Source organism: Mauremys reevesii, linkage group 1 (assembly GCF_016161935.1).
Source record: "Mauremys reevesii isolate NIE-2019 linkage group 1, ASM1616193v1, whole genome shotgun sequence".
In the NCBI taxonomy this organism is placed as follows: Eukaryota; Metazoa; Chordata; order Testudines; family Geoemydidae; genus Mauremys; species Mauremys reevesii.
In genome coordinates this window covers 189,519,827-189,541,854 of record NC_052623.1, presented here as the reverse complement: position 1 = coordinate 189,541,854, position 22,028 = coordinate 189,519,827, and positions in this window count along the sequence as shown.

Genomic DNA, 22,028 nt, shown 5'->3' with positions numbered 1-22,028 from the left:
ACAACCAGAAACTGTTCTCTGGGCCCTCTTGAACTCTGGGGGTTGGATAAAATGGGACCTAGATCTGAATAACGTCTTGGTTTTACAACGCCCAAAATCTGACTGCTATTGTTTTTGCAGAACCATAACACACCCAACTTTGTCCACTCCTCAGTATTACTGATCAAACACAGAGTATATTCCACTTGGCATGTGCTCCATCGGGGTATCCATGAGGGATGTCTTTTAGGGATCCAGAGTAGCTAATAATAACGAATGGCAGGCTACTGCTTAGCTGGGACAATGGCAGAAATTCTACTTTGCGCTCGAAGGCGTGGGAAAGGATTAGGGCCTGATTTTTGAGGCACTGAGCACCAATGATTCCTTTTGAAATCAATGAGCGCTGTAGCTCACAACCTCTGCAGATCTGGCCATTCACCTTGTAGCTCTCTCACTGCCTCCAGACTCTGTTTCCAGGTTGTTATTGATAAAGCACTTAGCTCTGAAACCACATGTCCCCTCTGCTCTTGGTGCTGGCCTGCACTACTGCATGACACAGGGTATGGCTACACTTGCAGCTGTACAGCGCTGCCGCAAGAGCGCTCCCGCGGTGGCGCTTTGAAGTGCGAGTGTGGTCGCGGCGCTGCACGTACTCCACCTCACTGTGGGGATTAGCTTAGCAAGTTACAGCGCTGTAAAGCGCCAGTGTAAACAGTGCCCCAGCGCTGGGGCACTGTTTACACTGGTGCTTTACAGCGCTGTAACTTGCTGCGCTCAGGGGGGTGTTTTTTCACACCCCTGAGCGAGAAAGTTGCAGCGCTGTAAAGCGCCAGTGTAGCCAAGGCCTCAGTGTCTGGACTAGCTGGATCCCACCTCCAGAAAGAAGAGAAAACAAAGGGGAAAGGAATTTTAAAAATGTAACTGGTTTGGCCTGTCGTCCTTCCTCCCCACTCTCTGTGCAGTAGGACTTCCCAGAGAGTATTCTTCAGGTATGTTAGCAACAAGAAGGAGGTCAAGGAAAGTGTGGGCCCCTTGCTGAATGAGGGAGGCAACCTAGTGACAGATGTGGAAAAAGCTAGTGTACTCAATGCTTTTTTTTGCCTCTGTCTTCACGAACAAGGTCAGCACCCAGACTGCTGCACTGGGCAGCACAGAATGGGGAGGAGGTGACCAGCCCTCTCTGGAGAAAGAAGTGGTTCAGGACTATTTAGAAAAGCTGAACAAGCATAAGTCCATGGGGCCAGATGCACTGCATCCGAGGGTGCTAAAGGAGTTGGCAGATGTGATTGCAGAGCCATTGGCCATTATCTTTGAAAACTCATGGCAATCGGGGGAGGTCCCGGATGACTGGAAAAAGGCTAATGTAGTGTCCATCTTTAAAAAAGGGAAGGAGGAGGATCTGGGGAACTACAGGCCAGTCAGCCTCACCTCAGTCCCTGGAAAAATCATGGAGCAGGTCCTCAAGGAATCAGTTCTGAAGCACTTAGAGGAGAGGAAAGTGATCGGGAACAGTCAGCATGGATTCACCAAAGGCAAGTCATGCCTGACTAACCTAATTGCCTTCTATGAGGAGATAACTGGCTCTGTGGATGAGGGGAAAGCAGTGGATGTGTTATTCCTTGACTTTAGCAAAGCTTTTGATACGGTCTCCCACAGTATTCTTGCCAGCAAGTTAAAGAAGTATGGGCTGGATGAATGGACTATAAGGTAGATAGAAAGCTAGCTAGATCGTTGGACTCAGTGGGTAGTGATCAATGGCTCGATATCTAGTTGGCAGCCGATATCAAGCGGAGTGCCCCAAGGGTCGGTCCTGGGGCTGTTTTTGTTCAATATCTTCATTAATGACCTGGAGGAGGGCGTGGACTGCACTCTCAGCAAGTTTGCAGATGACACTAAACTTGGAGGAGTGGTAGATACGCTGAGGGGTAGGGATAGGATACAGAGGGGCCTAGACAAACTAGAGGATTGGGCCAAAAGAAATCTGATGAGTTTCAAAAAGGACAAGTGCAGAGTCCTGCACTTAGGACGGAAGAATCCCATGCACTGCTACAGACTAAGGACCGAGTGGCTACGCAGCAGTTCTGCAGAAAAGGACCTAGGGGTTACAGTGGACGAGAAGCTGGATATGAGTCGACAGTGTGCCCTTGTTGCCAAGAAGGCTAATGGCATTTTGGGCTGTATAAGTAGGGGCATTGCCAGCAGATCGAGGGATGTGATCATTCCCCTCTGTTCGACATTGGTGAGGCCTCATCTGGAGTACTGTGTCCAGTTTTGGGCCCCACACCACAAGAAGGATGTGGAAAACTTGGAAAGAGGCCAGCAACAAAAATGATTCGGGGGCTGGAGCACATGACTTATGAGGAGAGGCTGAGGGAACTGGGATTGTTCAGTCTGCAGAAGAGAAGAATGAGGGGGGATTTGATAGCTGCTTTCAACTACCTGAAAGGGGGTTCCAAAGAGGATGGATCTAGACTGTTCTCAGTGGTGGCAGATGACAGAACAAGGAATAATGGTCTCAAGTTGCAGTGGGGGAGGTTTAGGTTGGATATTAGGAAAAACGTTTTCACTAGGAGGGTGGTGAAGCACTGGAATGGGTTACCTAGAGAGGTGGTGGAATCTCCTTCCTTAGAGGTGTTTAAGGTCAGACTTGACAAAGCCTTGGCTGGGATGATTTAGTTGGGATTGGTCCTGCTTTGAGCAGGGGGTTGGACTAGACAACCTCCTGAGGTCCCTTCCAACCCTGATATTCTGTGATTCTATTGTCCCATGGGCTGCCACTGGTGCAGATCTCTCCTCCTGTCCTCCAGACACACTGTGCTGTGGAAGCACTGTGGGGCAGCCGCTTAGATTTTCCCAGACTGCACTGCCACCATGCTGCCTAACCGTAGTTATAAGTGTGTCCATGACAGCTGTGATGCACAAAAGCCACTGTGCAGATGCAAGGTAAACTGTGTCTTATGACTGGTTAATCTGAGCGTGGCTCTAACCTGTGACAAAACTGCATTGCAGTGGGGCTTGGGCCTAAAAGTGCAAGAACCCAATTCTCCCCACCTGGGATATGAATGACTCCATAGGTGCTGACTGCGTGGGTGCTCCAGGGCTGGAAAAAAATAGTGGGTGTTCAGCACCCACGAGAGCCACGTGGATCAGTGCCTCCTGCCCACTGCAATCAGCTCTTCAGCGGTCTGCAGTAGGGTAGGGGAGAGAGCAGGGGTGGGGCGAGGTGGGGGCGGGGCGGGAAGAGGTGGGGCTTGGGGGAAGGAGTGGAATGAGGGCGGGGCCTGGGATGGAGAAGGGGCGGGAAGAGGTGGGGGCAGGGTCTGGGGCGGAGTGCCCCCCCCCCCGGAACAGAGGAAGTCGGCATCTATGAAAGACTCCCTGAGAATTTCCCATGTCCTGCAGAATTAGTGGGAGAGTGTAGGACCCTGGAGTTGTTGGCATTTATGCTATGCTTCCTTGCTTCTCAGCATACGCAGATCGAGTGGGGGCCAGATGTCTTGCTTGGCACATCAGTGTAGCAAGTGATTGCCTTGCCATTGTTTTCTGCTAAGTAACTATCCCACCATCAGAGCTAAAGAGCAGCTGTCCCCACTTGCTGCTTTTGACAGTTCAGGTTCGGCTAACTGCCTTGCCCTCCGAGAGCACTGCCTGTGTCACTATCGGTTAATCTCACAGTGTGTGTTGGCCTAGCCACAGGGTTTGTCAGGCCAGGGCTGCAGAAGACGGCGCAATGTGCTGCTAAATCAGAAATTCATAGAGTCCAAGGCCAGAAGAGACCACTGTGATCATCTAGTCTGCCCTACTATACAGCACAGGCCAGAGAACTTCCCCAAAACAATGCTTGTTTGAACAAGAGCATAGCCCCCAGAACAACATCCTGCACTGCTCTCTGGGATGTAGCTGGAGAAGGCTAAGCAGGAGAAAGCATTAGTTTAAAATGGCCTACAATCCTCTTGCGCTGGGTATGTAGCAGCATCTGGGAGTGATCTCTCCCCAGAACAAAGGACTGTATAGTAGTCAGCACTAGGCTTATGTGGTATCTACTCTCTCTCCACACCCATGGCTGTAGTTTTTTGTCATTGGACAAAACCCAACCAGATGTTTGCTGTAAAGCAGAGCCTGGCTGACTTCTAAGTGTGTTATCAAATTCTCTCTTCCGCCCCACCAGCTGGATGAGTGGGATTACTTGGCCTAAGGAAGCTTTTTCCGGCACTGACTTCATTGGTGGTCACCTTAAAGGATTTCAGAATCCCAGTGGATTTAGGGTGATTTAGACCAGCTGAGGGTCTGGTCTGATGTTCAGTAGCTGCTAACTTTCTCTTCAAGAATATGCTCAAACATGTAACACATTGTTCCCTTTGGTTTGTATATAGAAACAGTGGGCCGGATGCTCCTTTTCTTACAACCATGGATTTGAGAAACTCTCCTAAAATCAATGCAGTTACATCAGTGTTAAGCTGCTGTAAAGCAAAGGAAATGAGGCCCAGTGTTTCTAGAAGCATGGATGCAAATTCAAGGCTTCTGCTTTCTGGCTCTGCCACTGACTCACTTTATGACCGTGGCTTCAGCCTCAGTTGTCCAATACTTACCAGTGTCTCATGAGAGTGTTGTGGAATTTCATGTTTGCAAAAACTTCAGAGAGCCTCAATGAGAGGTGCCATATAAGCAAAATGTACACTGGTGTTTGGGAGGCCTGGATGGGGTCAGAGTCTTGCACTGAAGGTTTGAGCCTCAGCTGTTGCAATTACTCACAAGAGACTGGGAAGAACTAGTGAGGGGTTTAGATGCATTGTAGTCAGATTTTGTTCTTAGCTTCAAGTTCATTGAATGTAGTGCTGGTGCGAGAGCTACCAGGATGGAGTCCTCTCTCTGTACAGTGATGGTACAGCAGTGGGAGTCCCGGACCGGTGCAAGCTTCCCCTGCAATGCCTGCTCCAGCGTGCCTCCACCCTATTTTGGAGGGCACTTCTAGAAGTTGGAGGGCAGTTCAGTTTCCAGAGCCCATTCAGTCCATAGAGTCTCTGTGATCTTGTCAAGTGAAGGTTAAAAAACTCTGTACTAGACCCCTGAAATACTTAGGAGATCACAGTCAGTTGTGACAGTTTTTGGGATGTGAACGCTTATCTGGCAGGAACTGGGCTGAGACTCACAAATTGTTCCCTGGTAATGTTCAATATGGGCAGGCTGGAACAGCTGCCTCGAGGTGAAAGGCTCCATCTCTCTCCAGCTCTTTTGCAGCAGCATCCCTCAAGGAAGCCTGACCAATGATTTACCCATGATCTGGCTAGAGTCACACGAATATAGTTGTAAATAGAGACTTTCCCTGCACTCCGGAACTTGGGTTTTTACTCTCCCTCTTTTTCACAGCAGGTGGCCAACATTTCCAGTTTGTGACTTAGCATCAAACCGGGCAGGCTCTACAAAATATTTTTAACACCCCATGAATACATAAATCTTCCATCAGTTATGCTTGAGCCAAAGTGTTACTGTGCCAGCTGCCTAATAAGCTCTCTCTGTGAAAAGAGCCATGGAGAGACACCCACACACTAGCCACCAGATAAACTGAAAGCATGTGACAGAAAGAAAAATAGAACTCATCGCTTTTTGCCCCAAAGCACAGGTCTCTAGCTGGTGAATTTCGATTAGCTGAACTATTACCTGGGCTTAATTCTGTTCTCCTTGTAGCCCTCCAGCCACTGAAACATGAGCAGCTCCAATTCCTTCTGCTACGGACCAGTGTATGGGAGGTAGACGTGGTCCTACGCCTGCTTTACTCTCATATTCACCTTTGACATAGTTCAGCATAAGCAGGCAAACAGTAAGGGAGTTTTCCTGGCCATGTGCAATCCCAGGTGGGGAGACTAAACCATTAACCCATGTGCAGGGGGGTGTTTGAGGCCGAGTCCAAACCCACATCCTAGCAATAAAAATAGTTATGTCCCATAATTAGCTTCCCTCTGCGCCAGAGCCATGATGGAGATGCACACAGGGCATGTTTGGGATGGTGGGTATGAAGGTGATCTAAACCTCACCTTTTGTTTCCCCCATTTCCTGGGTTAGCTATGCACTAGCCCACTGTTCCTACATAAATTAGAGCAACCTGAGGCTATTCCAGTGGTAAACCAGAAGACACTCCTCCAACACTGCAGCGATCCTTCTGGGGCTGGATATGCTGGCTTTGGGGCCTGCACCTGCTAGTGGTTGGGTAGAATCAGCTGCCCCACGCTGGAGAACCTGGCCTTTTCTCTCTGGCTCTAGTTCCATATTTGCTATTACGTTACTAGGCACCATGGCTCAGTTACATTTGGAATTTGGGCTGTTTGAATCACAGCTGTAATGTTGCTGTCTGGAGTGGCCCACAACCATGAGTGCCAACCTCAAGGCAGGCTGTTACAAACCAGGGCACAAACCCCACACTGGTTGTGCAATCCATAATAAGATTTCACTAACCAAGTACCAAGTGTGACCTCCTCAAGCTTTAACATGGAGTCACAGACAGTCCTCTGGGGCACTCTGATCTAGCTCGTCTCCCAGGCAAGCCTGCCTTTGTGATAGATGGTTCCTTACACCAAAAATCACAACAATATTCAGATTCTTCCCAGTCCCAAAGGACCAGTCACTTACCCCAGGTTAAGTGCGCCCTAGATCTCTCAGCAAAGACAATGCTTGTAGCCAATCACGTAATTAACTAACTAAAGGTGTATTCATGAGGAAAAAGAAATGAGAGTTATTTACAAGGTTAATGCAGATAAACATGCACACACAAATGAGTTACAGTCTTCGATTCCAAAAGAAGATGGTAGCTGCTATAATATGCAAGCTTTATATGACCTTTAGGGCTAACCCAAGCTTACAGCTGGGGACCTCTTGCTTAAGCTTAGAAATTTTCTCCCTTCTGGGTTCAAGCGGCATAGGGCTAACAAATTCTCCTTAACAGAGGGTTTTAGTCCCTTCCCCCAGCATTCAAGCTGTGATGGGACAAGGGCTTGGGCACATGCCTTCTTCTGGGGTGTTGGGGAAGCAAGCAACCGTCTTTTGTCCACTGATGTTCCACAATGGCTTCTCTGGTAGTTGTAGGCCTTCTTTTTGTGGGGAGGAGATAACACCTCTTGTGGTAAACTAGGATTTCACGCTTAGTAATGCTTCTCCCCTGCCATGGGTGGGGTTTACATTCTGAGCAAAAAATGTTATAGTTACAGAGCAAAACACTTAAACATTACCTTATTACATGGATACAGATATTATAAGTAAGCTTAATACATGCAGCATCCTACCAATGTTTCATAAAGCCTAAACACATTCTCATAACTCTAATATCAGTTTCAACAAAGCTAACACACAGGCAAGCGAGAGTGGTTTCCAACTATGCATTTGTCAGTGTTCAGTGAGGCCCAGTGTCCTCGGCATGAGCTGGCATCTGGTCAGCCTGCGTCATGGTTGCACTAAAGCAGTTCTTTGCATTTCATGTCTTTGAGAAAAAGCAAAAGGTGAAAGACTGATTGATTGCATGTCGTAACCAAGCCTTGGCTGCCTACGTAAAGTTAATCAACTCCTAAATCACACTCATGTGCAATGGGTGGTGGCACCTTGGGCCTTTGTTTCCAAAAATACTTGTGTGTGAGAAGGATTGGGCACTGTCTGTGCTTCCTGGATCCCTACACAGCTATTGCTGATGCCACCCAGCACCACAAAGGATTGGAGGAAAGCTGTGTGCCATGTGTGCTTTATAATGAGGGTTGGAAGGATTCAATTTTTATCAGAAAATATTGATTTCACTGCGTAGATACAAATTGTAGAAAAAATATTTCCATCAATAATAATCCAAATTTACAGATAAGCAGAGTAAGGAAAATGCTGCTTGGGAACTTATTTGAGTTTGATTTAAGGACATTTACTTTGTATATTTTGACACGTGATATTGACAATTTGTGTTTTAACAAAGCTATAACTTTTTGAATCACAACATTTACCGTTATTAAATAATTGTCTGACATCACCATAATTTCCTGGAACTGTGAAAGTTTAAATAGATAAAAATTAAAAAATGCTTAAAAATAAACATCAATATCTGTTGAAATTATCAAAAAATAAAATTTGAATTCTGCCAAGCCTATTGAATATAAACGTACATGTAAGCCCTGTGCTCTGAAGATCTAGAGGGTAAGGTTTGCTGTTGGTGAATGGGGGGGAAATAGCCATTAAGCTACTTCATTTGCACAGGCTAGCAACCCAGAATTCCAGATGCACAGACCCTCCAACGGGGAAGAAGCATTCTGCCCCCATCTATTGGTAAACAAGGGGGATATATAGCTCCAGCAAGCCCTTCATTTGTACAAGTTTTCTACCCAAAATTCCTCCAGTGACACTTTGAGTGTCACCATAACTGTACACAAACTCAGAATATAGTGGGTAGTTAAATGAACTGAAAGAGGGAGGAGCAAAGAAGAAGAGGTTCCTATTTTATGGTAAGGAGTATATCTATAGCGGTAAAAGGCTTTGCTCAAAGGTCCTCTCTGCTAGTGGTTCTCCTCAACTGAAGATCCTGTGCTGTTGGGAGGATTCATCAACAGGAGATGGTACAGATGCAGTTCTCCATTGAAACTGCAGCAGACATCAGCAGAACTGAATGAACTCTGGTGAGTCTCCTTCTGCCCCCTAAATACAGCTGAAATCACAATAAGTGGGGTAGGTGGTAGAACCTCATGATGGAACCAGGCATCATTTCCCAGGGGATGGGAGACAGGTTTTCCCCAGTGCACCTTAGGACTATGCTATTCATTGACACCAAACTGTGAGTGGGGTGCAGTGGATGGAGAAGAGGGAAGTGATGTGGTGAAGAGACATTTAACCATTGGTTGTTCACATTGGTGGGTGCGGAACAGAGTTAATGGACTATTGCCAAAGTTACTGTGTGGGGAGTATTTTATTTATTATTCATATAGCTATAGTGTTGCTGTGTTTTGTCAAGTTGATGCTGTGTTCCCTTTACCCCTAATAAAGTTCTCCTTGTTTCATACACAGATTCAATGCTTGTGAGCGGGGAGGGATTGCCTATTCAGGGCATCCAGGGATGGTATTTAGTGATCCCAGAAATCCTTGGTGGGGGCTTGAGATGGTGGTGTCTGTTAATTTTAAAAGGGACCTCTGGCTATTTGAACCCAGCCCTTGTTGCTGCTGACAACACCTGGAAGTAGGGTTACATACATACTGGTCAGAAAGCACATCTGTATGTCTCATGATCAGCTTTTGCTTCCCTATCACAGAAGCAGCATGAGAATAAGGAACCTTCAGGCAATGAGAGACATTTGTAATATGGGTGTGGGGGAGGAGGGGTGAGGGCAGATGGCGAAAAATGGCCTGACAATTCCTCAGCTGCTATACTAGGTCCTGTGGTTTAGAGATTCTTAGGCAAGTCAGCAGTTTCTGCTATTTCCCCAAACATAGGCTGGAGAGAGTGCAGAGTGCAGGAGAATCTCCTGCTAGAGGTTAGATGGTTTACAAATAAGCCTGAGGTCCCAATTACTTCTCATCCTTCTTGCCAATCTGGTGTTTTCCTCCTTTTTTTTCCAGAGAAGGCCTGAATTAAATGCAGCGATTACTGTGTTCTGCCCCTGGGAATGGCAGATTTATTGGGAGGAAACTGCACACGCTGTAAAAGGTAAAGGCATTTCCTAACTGAACAGCGCAACATCCAAACAGCAATAAAATGATTCTGTTCTGCATCGTTATGGCCAGGTTAACGCTATACAGAGGCCAAGGAGAGCTGACATCCTGTGGGGAAACTTTATTTTATTTTGGAGGGAGCTGGGGCGTGCAATTTCTTCACAGGTGTTGCAGGACTTTCCACCAGCATAACAGTAGCAATAGTCAAGCCTTGGAGAGTGAAAGCTTTGTTCATTATTATCATTTGTGTACACAGTGCTTTACAAAATACACAGGGGGAGTTTGCAATTCAGGTAATCAGGGACCAGGACATGGCAATGCAAGACTCCCTCAGCACTGCCTGGCTCTGTTCCAGAGAAGCCACCACCTCTAAGGGGGAGTCTTCATTTAGAGTTCTACTGAGACAGCTATCCTCGGCAAAAACTCGAGCCAGCTGTGATGGATGGTTGTGTTGCAAAGACACTTGCCCACTGGACCTGCATTAAGTCCCCTCCTCCACAGCTCATTTCGACACACATCCAATGGCCAGCATCCAATGGTAACAATTTTCACTCACTACTGTTGGTATTTGGAGTAACAGGCATTGAGGCAGAAGGCAAAGTGGAGAATTAATTGTATTAATAAGAAGCTTAATTTAAACCACACAAGCAGACTAAAGAGTGGCAGGGTGCTTTAAATAGGAGTTTTACTTTTTAAACAGAAATCCATCCACTAACACTCTAGCAAGGATATCAAGTTACAAGCATTCCACCATAAAAAGCAAATGCATTGACTAAACGTACCCTGCAGTCAGGATCCATGCCTCAGAACTGTTTGCCCGTTTATTGGATGTCACATAGGCCAGAGCTACACCATGAGCTGAGTACAACGGCTCTATCTGCCATTACTAATGCCAGTCTATGCAGAGGAGAACTTTGATTATACATTCTGCTTGGAAACAATCTGGTTTTGCTGCTCATCTAGAGAGCCGTGTAGCACAGTGCTCTGACAGGAAGGGGAACAAAGACTTCTGAGCTCTAATTCTGGCTCTGACACCAATCTCCTCTCTGGCCTTGGGATGATCACTTAATTTCTCTGTTTTCATGTCTGTAAAATGAGGATATTCCATCCCAGGGCTGCTGCGAACTCATGCATGCTATTAAAGGGCTGTGGATATGAAAAATATTATATGGGTAAACTGTTGTTTCACTTCCCTCATTCTTTATTACAAGGGGTTGTTTCCATGAAATTTAGTTCCTTAGGGATTTTTCTACTAGTTCCCCACTTGCAGTTCATGGCAAATAACACGGATATCTGAGAATTCTGACTCCAGCTGACTTAATGAGCAACAAGAACACATGGACTCTCAAGCAACAACCACCCTATTGTCAAAATGATTCCCCAACCGATAGATATATCCCAAGGTAACCAGAGGAAGAAATCTGACTAGGATAAGAGCAGTGCAGTTCTCACCACAGGGCCTTACTCCTGTGTCAGTCAAGTCCACTCCTATCACTTTGATTTGAATAGCTGGCTGGTATGATAGATTTCATATAATCATAAGACTGGACGGGAGGTCATCTAGTCTAGTTCCCTGCACTCATGGCAGAACTAAGTGTCACCTAGAGTCTAGACCATCCCTGACAGGTGTTTGTCTAACCTGCTCTTAACAATCTCCAATGATGGAGATTCCACAACCTCCCTAGGCAATTTATTCCAGTGCTTAATCACCTGCCTTAACCCATCAAAGTAGAGGAAAGTTTGTTGCTGTTAATACAAATTATTTGGTTCCTTATGTTCTGCTTAAATTACCCAAGTCTCAGTTAAGAAGATGCTGTGGAATGTCTGCACAGTTTCCCGTAAACTGAATCTATAATGCAGAGGAAATCTATGAACTAAGTGACCCCTGAATTGTCATATCCCCACGTCTTGGAGTACAAAGGGCTAGTGATTTTGATGCTTCTCACAGACAGGTCTGCTGGCAGCTTCCAGCCAGTTCTATTCAGAGATGTTATGGGAAAACCAAGAGCCATAAAAAGAACTTTGCGATATTCTTGAAGTGCTGGGATGCAGCAGTCTGGACAATAACAAGGCATTGGCTCTGGCAGCATGACATTTTGATTCCATTATACTGTGGACCCTTGCAGTGGGTTGGTGCAAGCCTATTTGACAGTGATTCATCAACTTTTAACTGGGGGAAGCAGCAAATGAGTCTCTGATAAACTTTTCCTTTACATACAAGGTATAAACATCTTTCCTTTTGCTCTAAGCTCCTCCAGCTGCAGTTGCCAATGCTCTTTAGCCAGGGACTTGGTCTCCACTGCCTTTCACTTGCTGCAGTGTTTGAAGCCTAGGCAAAGTGGGTGGAATGCTACCATTTTTGGATGGTAGCATTTTACAACCTGTATGCACAGGTGAAAATGTCTTTCCAAGGCGCCAGGCAGTGGAGCATCAACCCTCAATTTTCCCCCTTTGCTTCTACTCAGCTACCAGCTGTCAGCAAACAGTCCTGCATCTCCCCACATCACTGCTCTGCACTTTTATCCTTGTCTCTGATTCTTGCCAGGCCTTACACATGCCTCACTTCTAGTTCCAGCTCATACACATTATTAAAGAGGCAGTAACCATTTACTCAGAGGCTGCTATATGGAGAAGGATTTCTTTTTCCTAAATGTAGAGAAATCAACTGTGGAAATGCAAATTTAGCCACCAAGAGAGGGCGTTGAGGCACTGTCAGTGGAAAGGCTCAGAAGGAGATTAGTTAACAGGCTCCAGAGAACAGTGAAGGGGATAAACTACGCTAGATACAGAGAGGGCTGACCTCTGAGATCTTAACAGCTCTAAGTTCTTTGTATCAGTTATGCCAGTCTGCTGGGTCTTGGAGTACAAGGGGCTAGTGTGATTTTTGTGAGGGATTTGATGCTGCTCACAGCCAGGCGTACTGCAAGCTGGGGTTGTCCACACCCACAGATTGGCCAAGGCACCTAGATGCTTCCCTATAGCACTGCTGCTAGCTCTATCCTGGCCCCGTCCCGAGCAGAGCTGGCCAGTTGTGACACACTGTCCCATGAACTTGAGGGCTGTTTGTATGAGGTGCACACGCATTAAATCACCAGCCTCTTTCTTCTCAGAGCTTTTTACACTTGAAACATTTTTACTTCATCGCACACGCTCAATGCAGGCGATTTTGACAGTGGTGTGCTGGCTGTGTAAGCAAGGCATGCATGGCATGCCCCAGGACCACCGGTACCCGTGGGATGATTCCATCCAGTCTTCGAATGCACATGCAGGATGCCACTTTGTGGAACAAAATACCCTCCTCTTCACAGTGTGACTTGGAACGCACTGTACTAGTGAAGTCGCACTGCTTGGAGGACACTATTTTGCAAGCAAGTGTAGAATTGCATGCCTGACTAAATATGTCACGTCACACCACTGAGTTTTGCATAGTATCAAAGGCCAGATTCAGACAACACAATAATCATCTCCTTGGTCACAATCTTGCAGCACATCCTAACTAAATAGAAGCTTGATCCCTAGAGACATGTGCCTCAAAAACATTGTGTGCTAGGAAAATCCAAGAGCCTGCCTTATCAGCTTGGTGTTTCCCCAACTCAGCAAGTGATAGACACTCAGTTGTGGTCTGCAGTAAAATCAGAGCGTGACGCCACTCTGCTTAAATGTAATTAAAATAACCAAATTGGGTTACCAAATTAGCACCCGAAACTAACAAAGTAAATCTAATAACACTCATCCTCTAAAATGAGGGCAGGTAAGTATCCACAGAAAAAGCCAAGCTGGATGTTAAAATTGTCTGTACCAGTAAAAAAGGGAAAATGTTAGATCTAACAAAGTTCTGTGCTGTGGTGTTGTAGCTATATTGGTCCAGGATATTAGGCCTGGTATACACTAGGACTTTAATTCAAATTTAGCAGCGTTAATTCGAATTAACCGTGCACCCGTCCACACCAGGAAGCCATTTAATTCGACATAGAGGGCTCTTTAGTTCGAATTCTGTACTCCTCCCCGACGAGGGGAGTAGCGCTAAATTCGACATGACTATGTCGAATTAGGCTAGGTGTGGATGTAAATTGAACTTAGTAGCTCCGGGAGCTATCCCACAGTGCACCACTCTGTTGACGCTCTGGACAGCAGTCCGAGCTTCGATGTTCTGACCAGCCACACAGGAAAAGCCCCGGGAAAATTTGAATTCCTTTTCCTGTCTGGACAGTTTGAATCTCATTTCGTGGTTGGACATCGGGGCGAGCTCAGCAGCACCGGCAGCAATGCAGAGCTCTCCAGCAGAGGAGTTCATGTAATCTCTGAATAGAAAGAGGGCCCCAGCATAGACTGACCGGGAAGTCTTGGATCTGATTGCTGTGTGGGGCGAGCAGTCTGTGCTTTCGGAGCTGCGCTCCAAAAAACGGAATGCAAAGACCTACGAGAAGGTCTCCAAAGCCATGAGAGACAGAGAATACAGGCGGGATGCAAGCAGCGCCGCGTGAAAATCAAGGACCCCAGACAAGGCTACCAAAAAATCAAAGCGGCAAACAGACACTACGGAGCCTGCCACCACTGCCCCACCAGTGACCATGGACTCTGACGATGGGACAGTGTTGACGGACAGTTCCTCGGCGATGTTCATGGACGGGGAAGATGAGGAAGGGTTTGTGGAGGACGAGGCAGGCGACAGCGCTTACAACGCTGGTTTCCCTGACAGCGAGGATCTCTTCATCACTGTCACGGAGATCCCCTACCAACCCTCCCCGGCCGTTAACCCGGACCCTGAATCAGGGGAAGGAGCAGTCGGTAAGTGCTTTAAACATGTAAACTTTTATTCTTAATATAACAGGAATCTGAAGTATGTGAAAAGGAGGTCTCTCTATATATATGGGGATAGAACAGAAATCCTCCTGGGAGATCTCCACGAAGCTTTCCTGGAGGTAATCGAAAAGCCTCCGCAGGAGGTTCCTGGGGAGAGCTGCCTTATTGGGTGCTCTGTGGCAGCACACTTTTCTGTGTGAGGCTTTCATGAGGTACTCAGGGAGCATTGCCTCCCCGAGCATGGCTGCATAGGGCCCTGGTTTGTGCCAGCTTTCACGCAGCATGCGCTCTCTATCTCCTTCAGTGACCATCCTCGCTCGGAGACTCCTGCATCTAATTAGGGGAATTACTGTAATGTTATGCCTGGTCCAAAGTATTTTTAAAAAATCTCCAGACAGACGGCGTAGCAGAGACTCAGCACGCTGCTGCGTGACAAGTGTAACGGAAAGCCAAAGAATCAAATGGACGCTCATGGAGGGAGGGGGGACTGAGGACGCAAGGTATCTCATAGTTTCTGCAGTCTCCGAAAAGCATTTGCATTCTTGGCTGAGCTCCCAATACCTGTACGGTCAAACACATTGTCTGCGGCGGTTCAGGGTATAGCTCGTCAATGTACAACCACCCCCCACCCCCAGAAGGAAAAGGAAAAAAAAACGTCTCTTGACTCTTTTAAATGTCACCCTATGTGTACTGAATGCTGCTGGTAGACGCAATGCTGCGGCACTGTACTGTAGCATCCTTCCCCCGCCCGCCCCCTTATGGGTGGCTGACGGTGCAATATGACTGATATCCGTCGTCATCATCATCATCAGCCTTGCTGTAGATGGTGTAGTGCAATACGACTGGTACCCGTCCTCGTCATCAGCCCATAAGTAGACGGCCTGCTAACCGTCTTCATCATAGCAACAGGGGGCTGAGCTCCATCAGCCCCCGCCCTTCATGTGTAAAGAAAAGATTCTGTACTGCCTGGACTGTCATAGCAGCAGGATGCTGTTTTCCTCTCCCCCACACTGCTTAATGTCCTGTCTGGACAATCATAGCAGCTGGAGGCTGCCTTCCCCTCATTTCATTTCAGTAACAAGTCACTGTTTCTTATTCCTGCATTCTGTATTACTTCAGCACACAAATCAGGGGACACTGCAACGGTAGCCCGGGAAGGCTGGGGGAGGAGGGAAGCAACAGGTGGGGTTGTTGCAGGAGCACCCCCTCTGAATGCCATGCAGCTCATCATTCCTGAATAATCTGACACGGAGCGGCTGTGCTCTCTGGTTCTCTGAAACACTGGATCTCTACTACACTGGCCCCATATTCTATGCAGGAATTATTCTATTTTTAGATACCATAAAGGAGAGATTGACTCGGGGATTCCCAGTTTTGTCTTTTGCGCCCCCCGCTGATCTCGGCCAGGGGCACCTATGACAGCAGCAGAAGGTATAATGCAATACGACTGGTAACCATCATCACCTTGCCAATTTACAATGGCATGGTAGATGGTACAGTATGGCTGATAACCATCTCTGCTGTCATGCAAAAGCAAATGAATACTGCTGTGTAGCGCTGCTGAATCACCTCTGTCCGCGGCATCTAGTACACATATATGGTGACAGTGACAAAAGGCAAAACAGGCTCCATGGTTGCCACGCTATGGCGTATGCCAGGGCAATCCAGGGAAAACGGGCTCGAAATGATTGTCTGGCGTTGCTTTCCCGGAGGAAGGAATGACTGACTACATTTACCCAGAACCACCCGCGACAATGAAATTTGCACCATCAGGCACTGGGATCTCAACCCAGAAGTACAAGGGTCGGGGGACACTGTGATGGGGTGGAACAGGGGCAGAGTTTATGCTTTCAGGATTGCCTGCAGCAGGAGTGCGCACGAGATAGGTGCTGTGCATGGTGTTGTTCACAGACACAGACTAGACTGTGTTCATTGTTCGCAAAAATGTATCTTTGCAAGGAATTCACTCCCTTTCTCCCATTACACAGCTTCGACTGTCTCCAGTCCTGCCACAGCATCCCCCTCACAGAGGCTGGCAAAGATTAGGCGGCGAAAGAAAAAGACACGGGACGAGATGTTCGCTGAAGTTATGGGGTGCTCCCGAGCCGAGGCGGACCAGCAGAGCCAGTGGAGGGAGACCCTCTCTCTGTACCAGCGCTCACACAACGAACGGGAGGAGAGGTGGTGTAAGGAAGACAAGCAGGCGACTCAAATGCTGCTTGGACTAATGAGGGAGCAAACGGACACGCTCCGGCGCCTTGTGGATGTTCTGCAGGACCGCAGGCAGGAGGACAGAGCCCCCCCGCAGTGTATCTGCAACTGCCCTCCCCTGCCACAAAGTCCCATACCTCCCGTCACCCAAAGTAACCAGAAGGAGTGGCGCCAGGGGCCGTGAAAACTGTCACTGCACCCCAGCAGAGTGCTCAAGTACCCAAAAGCTCTCATTCCCTAAATTTTGAGAATTCCTTCCCTTCCTGACTCACCCAGGCCCCAATCCCAGTTTCATCCCCTGACTGTCTGGTTAATTATTAAAAATACTTTGCTGTTAATTACTGTTTCCGTCATGCTTTTTTACACAACGCTGTGTTTGAAAGGGTGGGTGGGTGGGGAAGGGGGTAGGGTATTGTATAGGACAGTCACCTTTAGCAGGGTACAGAGCCGGGGGCAGGATCAGCAGCAGGTCACACACACAGTGCAGTCAGTAGGCACCCTGGTCGGTATGGGAGGTGGTTTGCAGGTTCTGTGTGGGTGGGAGGGTACGTGACTTTGTAGCGGGGCAGGGGGGTTACAGATCTCATGCAACGGTCCCTGTCCTGGACCACAGAGCCACACAGCAGAGGAATCTGTATCTGTCCTCCCCCGCCGCAAGGCCACATAGCCCCCGCACACAGAGTCCCAAAAAGGAGGGATGGCAGGCTCCGTTGAAACAACCAGTCCGGCACTGCGGACCGCTCTGGGAGCAGGAGTCTGTCATTCCTCGAGTTTAGAGGCGGTCTTTACATCACCGCACACCCTACCCAGCACAGTCTGCGTCCCAGTTTCAACCCTTTAACGCAAAGTCATCAATAAAGAAACCTTTGTAAAGTCACAGTGGAACATGTGTTTTATTTTTAAACGTGTGTTGGAAGTGGGGGAAGCGGGGTGGACGGGGTATGTAACTGCAGAGGATAGTCAACAGTAACTTGGTAAAGAAACAGGGGCAGGTTCAGCTTCTCTGTAAAGAAACTGAACAGTCACAGGTCACGCTGCTCGCTGGTACTTGAAGAGCTCCTTGTCGCTGTGCAAGGCGCCTGCACGAGAGCTTCACAAGCCAGGGCATTAGCGGGTAGGCTGGGTCCCCGAGGATCACTATAGGCATCTGCACATCCCCAAGAGTTATTTTGTGGTCCGGGAAGAAACTACCTTCCTGCAGGCATCTAAACAGACGAGATTTCCTGACAACACGCGCGTCATGAACCTTGTCCGGCCACCCGACGTTGATGTTGGTAAAACATCCCCCATGGTCCACCAGTGCTCGCAGCACCATTGAAAAGTAGCCTGATTTCTCAGCAGCTGACTGTGGAAGAGGTGGACGATAAGGTGCGAGGAGTTGACAACGGCCATAACTGCAGCGGGCTCCGTGCTCGCAGTGCTGTGGCGCCCACGCTGTCACTGAGCAGAAAAGTGCACGAACAGATTGCCCGCAGGCGCTTTCGGGGAGGGAGGGAGGGCGTGATTGACGGTTCAATGATGACAGTTACCCAAAACCACCCTCGACACATTTTCCCCCCAGCATGCATTGGGGGGAAATCCCAGAATTCCAAAGGGCAGCGGGGAGTGCGGGAACTGTGGGATAGCTTCCCACAGTGCACCGCTTTCAAAGTCGACGCTGGCCCCATTACTGTGGACTCACACAGTCGAATTAGTGTATTTAGTGTGGATACACAAATTCGACTTCATAAGGTCGATTCCACAAATTCGACTTAAGTTGATTCGAAATAGTCTTGTAGTGTAGACATACCCTTAGAGAGACAAGTTGGGTGAGGTAATATCTTTATTGGACCAACTGTTGTTGGCGAGAGAGACAAGTTTTCAAGCTACACAGAGCTCTTCTTCCTGGCTGGGAAATGTACTCAGTGTCACAGCTTAATATAAAGTGGAACAGATTGGTTAGCATAATAGTTAAATCATATTTCAAGGGATCATTCAAGGTGAAATGACCAACTAACACTTCACCAGTCATAGGGAGGGAAGGAATAAAAAAAAAGCTGGGGGGGAGGGGTTAGTGGATTTTAGATTGTTTGTAATAAGCCATAAATCTGGTGTCACTATTCAGTTCATGATTTTTAGTGTCTAATAAAGTTATGAATTTAAGCTTCCAGGCTTGCTATTTTGAAAGTGATGTGCAGGTTTCCTTTGAGGATGAGGACTGAGAGGTCAGATATAGAATGATTACTTTGTGAAAAGCATTTGCCCACAGGTGAGAGGGTGTTTTTGTCTTATTATTTTTCTGTGGGAGTTCGGTCGTGAGCATAGTGATTGTCTGGTTTTACTCACATAGTTACTGTTGGGGCATTTAATGTGCTGGATGAGGTACACCACGTGTTGTGATAGACATGTGCAGGACCCATGGCTCTTGAAAGGTGTGTCGTGGAGATTGTCCATAGGTTTTGCATCTGTTGTTTTGGCAGGATCTGGTGCTGTTTTAAGTTGGTGTGTCCTGGCCTGTGTGGAGCTTGCTTCTGATGATGAGCTTGGAATGAGCTTGGTTGTTTGAAGGCTAGGAGAGGGGGTTCAGGAAAGATTTCTTTCAGGATGGGGTTCCCATTGAGTATGGGTTGTAATTGTTTGATGATAACCCATATGGGTTTCTGAATAGAGTGATAGGTAACAACTAGAGGTGTGCAGTGGGAGGTGGGTTTTATTTCTGTAGTGAGGCAAGTTCTCTGTATTTGGGTGGCCTGTTCCATGGTGCAATCTACTTCTCTGGTGGAGTGTCCTGGTTTGTGAAGGTGATTTTAATTGTGTTAAGGTGTGTATCCTGGACTTTCTCCTCAAGCATGTTCTGTGCACAGTTGCCAACTTTCACATGGTAAATAAGCACCCTGGCTTTCACAATAAGCCAAAAATCAAGCTAATCCCACTTCAAAACAAGGCCAAAACAAGCCAATCCCTAAGAACCCCAACACTCTACGTGACTAGATCCCCCTGGTGTGCAGTCTGGGACTGTGGTAGGCCCACTGTGCATCCCTGACTCTCTCCCCCTGCTTGTCCCTTGCCCCTGCTTGCTGGGAGCTGATTTAAAAAAAAGAAAAAAAACCAACGAGCTACAAGCCAAACAAGCAATAAGCTGCAAGCCAAACACTAGCCAACCAGCAACTCACAAGCCAATGAAGCCAAAAACAAGCCCAATTTTGGCGTTTTTTTCACAGGTTTGGCATGTCTGGTTCTGTGGTATGACTGCTTGGCTGTACATAACAGATTTCTTGGTGTACTGGGAATGGTTACTGGATCTATGAAGGGAGGTGGGTGATTTGGGGATTTCTTGAATATAGTTGTCATCTGTTGAAGCTAATCATGATGTCCAAGAAGTTGATGCTAGTGTGAGAGTGTTCTAAAAAGAGTTTACTGGAAGAGTGGTGGTTGCTGATGTTGTGGTGGAAGTCTATGAGGGAGTTTAGGTTTGCAGCCCAGAGGATGAAAATATTATTGATGTATCTCAGGTATCTGATTAGTTTTGTGGTGCATTTGTCAATAAATTCTTCTTCAAAGTAGCCCATAAAGAGGTTGGTGTTTTGGGGAGCCCTCCTAGTATCCATGGCTGTTCCCGTGGTATGGACAAAGTGCTTGTTGTTGAATGTAAAATTATGAGTGAGGTGTTTGGGGTGGATATCTGCGGGTTGTCCGTTGTCTTGTAGATGCCATCATTGTGAGGGATATAGGTATTTAGGGAAGTGATGTCCATGTTGGCAAAGATGGTGTTCTGAGGGAGATTGTTAACGTTGCAGAGTTTCTGGAGGATGTCAATTGTGTCCTGGAGGAAACTGGCCATTTGTGTGGTGACTGGTTTGAGGATGGCTTCTACAAGTCCCAATATTCCTTCCGTCAGAATGCCGTGGCCACATATGATTGGTCTGTCTGGGTTCCCTTGTTTGTATACATTGGGAAGCGTGTAGAAGAAGGACCCTGGGGTGGGTTCTTGGGGGATGAGGTTGTAGAGTTTCTTTTGGAGTTGTCTGGAGAAGGACTTGATGAGATTCTTAAATTCATGGGTAAATTGTGGTATGGGGGCTTCTTTGAGTTCTTTATAGAGGGTGGTGTCAGAGAGTTGATTACTTTAACGAGGTCAGTGCACATCACAGTTGAGGACTACCATGGTGTCCCCTTTTTCTGCCGGTTTGATCACTATCTGGTGGTTGGATTTCAGGAACAGTATAGCTGTCCTCTTGGGGATGGAGAGATTGTAGTGGATGTGGAGTTTAAGGATTTCACAGGTAATTATTTTCCTGATGCAATCAATGTAATGATCAAGAGTGCCGTTTTGTCCACTGTAGGGTGTTCAGTCAGATTAATCTTTTTTCTTATGACTGTCGGTGGGGACGTGGTAATTGTGGGTGGTGTCATCACTGTTGTGAAAGAATTCAAAGATGGAGTTGGCAGAAGAATTCTTGGATTTATGGCTTGTTACATCAATTTATAACCCAGATTCCCTCCACAACATTTTTTCCCCTTTCCTCCCAGGTGTGTTGTTAACGGGCCACTTCAACTTGAACAGTCCCTTGAAATGTATTAACTACTTATGCTAAACAATCTGTTCCACTTTTATTTAGCTGTGACACTGAGTACCTTTCCCACACCTGAAGAAGAGCTCTGTGTAGCTCAAAAACTTGTCTCTCTCACCAACAGAAATTGGTCGAATAAAAGATATTACCTCACCCATCTTGTCTCTCTATCGTCTAACAAAGGGCATCCGTAGTGCATGTGATGAGTGATCTGCCTGCACAGGGCTCCTCTGGACAGAATGAAGGGACTGTTGAAATTTGTATCTTCTTGCGGCAAGTTAGTTTCCTAACCCTAACTAACAAGAACTCATGTCTGTTAAAACAACGAGGAGTCTGGTGGCACCTTAAAGACTAACAGATTTATTAGGGCATGAGCTTTTGTGGGTAAACAATCCACGAAAGCTCATGCCCTAATAAATCTGTTAGTCTTTAAGGTGCCACCAGACTCCTCATTGTTTTTTGTGGATACAGCCTAACATGGCTACCCAGGACCATCCCTAACTATTTGGGGCCCCAGGCCTCTGTGGGGAAGAGCCAGGTGTGTGTGGGCCCAGGCCTCCACAGGGGGGCTATGTGGGCCCCACCCCAGGCCTCCATGGGGAGTGGGGGGAGGGGGGGCTGGCCACTTCCTGCAGGAAGTGGAGTGACCCAGCCCCAGCCTGCTCTGCTCCCCTGGCTCCCAGGCTTGGGGGGAGGGGGGAACCGCCCCCCAGCACTCGCCAGCGGCGCAGCTGGGAGCCAGAGGAGCGGAGCAGGCTGGGGCCGGGTCGCTCTATTTACCGGTAAGTGCAGGCCCGACCGCTTCTGGAGTCCTCAGGGGAG